Here is a 2,733-nt window from a genome sequence, read left to right as displayed (position 1 = left end):
TTGTTGATTTTACTTTTGAGAATTGAATCATTGTCACACTTATAACTATTAATCTGTCACATAGCTAAGAAGCAGATTAAGTGTTTTTATTCCCTACTCCCTGTGGATTCGACACCCGCTCATCTGGGATTATTACTTCGACAAACTCGTGCACTTGCGGGATATACGCATGGGGACCTTGTCAAGTTTTTGGCGCCGTTGCCGGGGAGTAGCGTTTAAAGATACTTTGCACTTTGTTTTCTTAGCTATTTCAACATACATTCTATTTCATATCTTCTTATTCTATCATCGTTCTGATTTCTTTTTCTTTCTTTTTGGTGCAGCTCCAGGTTATGACCCGAGGGAATCCTTCAATATTGATTGAAGGAGATCCTGAGCTTGAACATACACTTAGAAGAAAAGGGAAAGAGCATGTGCAAGAACAGTCTAATTTAGCTGATTTGGAAGTGCAAGAATCTGAAAACATGGCAGAATAGAATGAGTAACAGCAAACATTATCCGATTATGCCAGACCTTCAGTGTTGGGGACACAATCGAGTATTGTGCATCCCCCGATTACAGCTCAGAACTTAAACCGAAGCCGACATTCATCCACATGTTGCGGCAATCTGCACAATTCAATGGTTTGGCCGATGAAGATCCAAACATTCATATAGAGAGCTTTCTTGAGATGTGTGAGATGGTGAAGATAAACAGGGTGACGGATGATGCAATCAAGTTGCGAGCCTTCCCATTTCCCCTAAGGGGGAGAGCGAAGCAGTGGCTACACTCATTGCCTAGAGTATCAATTACCACGTATGAGGAGATGGTAGAAGCTTTTCTGACCCGTTATTTTCCTCCCAGAAAATTAGCAAAGCTTAGGAATGAGATCTCATCCTTTGTTCAGATGGAATTGGAGTTTCTATTCGAGATATGGGAAATGTTCAAGGAGCTCCTGAGAAAGTGCCCGCAACACGGATTCCCGGAGTGGATGATTATTCAGACCTTTTACAATGGTTTGAACCCAAATACAAGGCAACTCTTGGATGTGGCAATAGGAGGTACCTTAGGTAGCAAGACCCCCGATGAGGCATGTCAGTTAATTGAAGAAATAGGGTTAAACAGCTACCAATGGAATGCTAGGGAGAAGAAAAAAGTGGTTGGTCTCCATGAAATAGATGCGGTAACTTCATTGGCGGCTCAAGTGGAGAATTTGAGTAAGAAGTTAGATCTTCTAACTTCAAATAGAGTGGCGGCCGTGACTAATTGCACCGGGTGTGGTGGAGGACATGCTCTCTCCGATTGCCCGATCTATATCGGTGATGTTTCTTCGGTGGAGAACGTTGATTTTGTAGGTAATGGCATGAGACCTCAAGGAAACCCATATAGCAATACCTACAATTCGGGTTGGAAGAATCATCCCAATTTCTCATGGAGTAATCAGGGTCCACAAAAGGCCATGGGGCCACCGGGTTTCCAACAACAACAACAAGCACCTCAGGTGGAAAACAGAGTCTCAGGTTTGGAAGCCCGAATGAATGACTTAGAGAAGCACTTGACTAGATTTGTGCAATCTGCAAATACAAGGTTTGAATCAGTCGAGGCTACACTTCGTAACCACACCGCCTCTTTGCATAAACTTGAAAATCAGGTGGGGCAAATTGCGAAGTCTCTTTCTGAAAGGCCACATGGAAGCTTGCCGAGCAATACAGAGACCAACCCTAGAGAGCATGTGAAGGCGATCACTTTGAGAAGTGGTCATGAGGTTGAAGGTAGGCTTCCGAGTGAGAAGACAAAAGAACACGCACCCGAGGTTATAAAGGTAGAAGAGAGGACAAGCAAAGAGAAAGTGGTGACACCCCCACATTTCAAGCCAAGAATCCCTTATCCCTCTAGATTGAAAAATAACCAAGGGGATGAACAGTACAAGAAGTTCCTGAGTTTGTTCAAACAACTCCACATCAATATTCCTTTTGTTGAGGCATTGGCCCAAATGCCTAAGTATGCGAAGTTCTTGAAAGACTTGTTGACTAACAAGAGGAAGTTGGAGGAAAGTGCTTTAGTGGTTTTGGATGCTTTATGCTCGGTGGTATTGCAAAAGAACATGCCGAACAAGAAGAAAGACCCTTGAAGCTTCATCATTCCGTGTAATATTGGCAATCTAGGTGAGGAAATGGCATTGGCGGACTCAGGAGCTAGTATCAACGTCATGCCATACACTTTATTTCAAAAGATAGGCTTCGGCGAGCCTAGGCCTACTCGGATGACTTTGCAATTAGCGGACCGAACAGTACAACATCTGAGAGGCATCATTGAAGATGTGCTTGTTAAGGTAGACAAGTACATTTTTTCGGTTGACTTTGTAGTGTTAGATGTCGATGAGGATGCGGATGTACCCTTGATACTTGGGAGACCGTTCTTGCGGACTTCCAAAGCATTGATTGATATGGACGGCGGAGAGCTCACATTGAGAGTTGGAGATGACAAGCTCACATACTGCCTTGCTGAAGCCATGCAGCATTCTCTTGATTTCGATGATACTTTATACTTTCTAGACACTACTGATGAGATTGTTGATGAATACATGCAGGAAATGTTCAATCCAGATCCGTATGAAGGTTTGTTCGACCAAGAGGATGGACATGGAGATGTAATGATGCTTGGATCGACGGAAGAAGTACCTTATACCCCGAGGATCCAGAAAAAGGTGCTCCAGAAAATGAAGAGGGCTAGGAGACGCCACCGGAAACACTC

The 2,733-nt window shown here is 43.7% G+C and overlaps 1 non-coding gene across 1 annotated transcript; it reads right to left on the bottom strand.

The window, feature by feature from the left end:
• Nucleotides 1-853: 853 nt before the first annotated feature.
• On the bottom strand, nt 854-960 carry LOC120268091. Its single transcript, XR_005538760.1, has one exon. It is a non-coding gene; the product is annotated as a small nucleolar RNA R71 (small nucleolar RNA).
• Between the last annotated feature and the right edge of the window lie 1,773 nt (nt 961-2,733).

Source organism: Dioscorea cayenensis, chromosome 8 (genome assembly GCF_009730915.1).
Source record: "Dioscorea cayenensis subsp. rotundata cultivar TDr96_F1 chromosome 8, TDr96_F1_v2_PseudoChromosome.rev07_lg8_w22 25.fasta, whole genome shotgun sequence".
In the NCBI taxonomy this organism is placed as follows: domain Eukaryota; kingdom Viridiplantae; phylum Streptophyta; class Magnoliopsida; order Dioscoreales; family Dioscoreaceae; genus Dioscorea; species Dioscorea cayenensis.
Note: the sequence above shows the minus strand (reverse complement) of the source record. Positions and strands in the feature narration are given on the sequence as shown.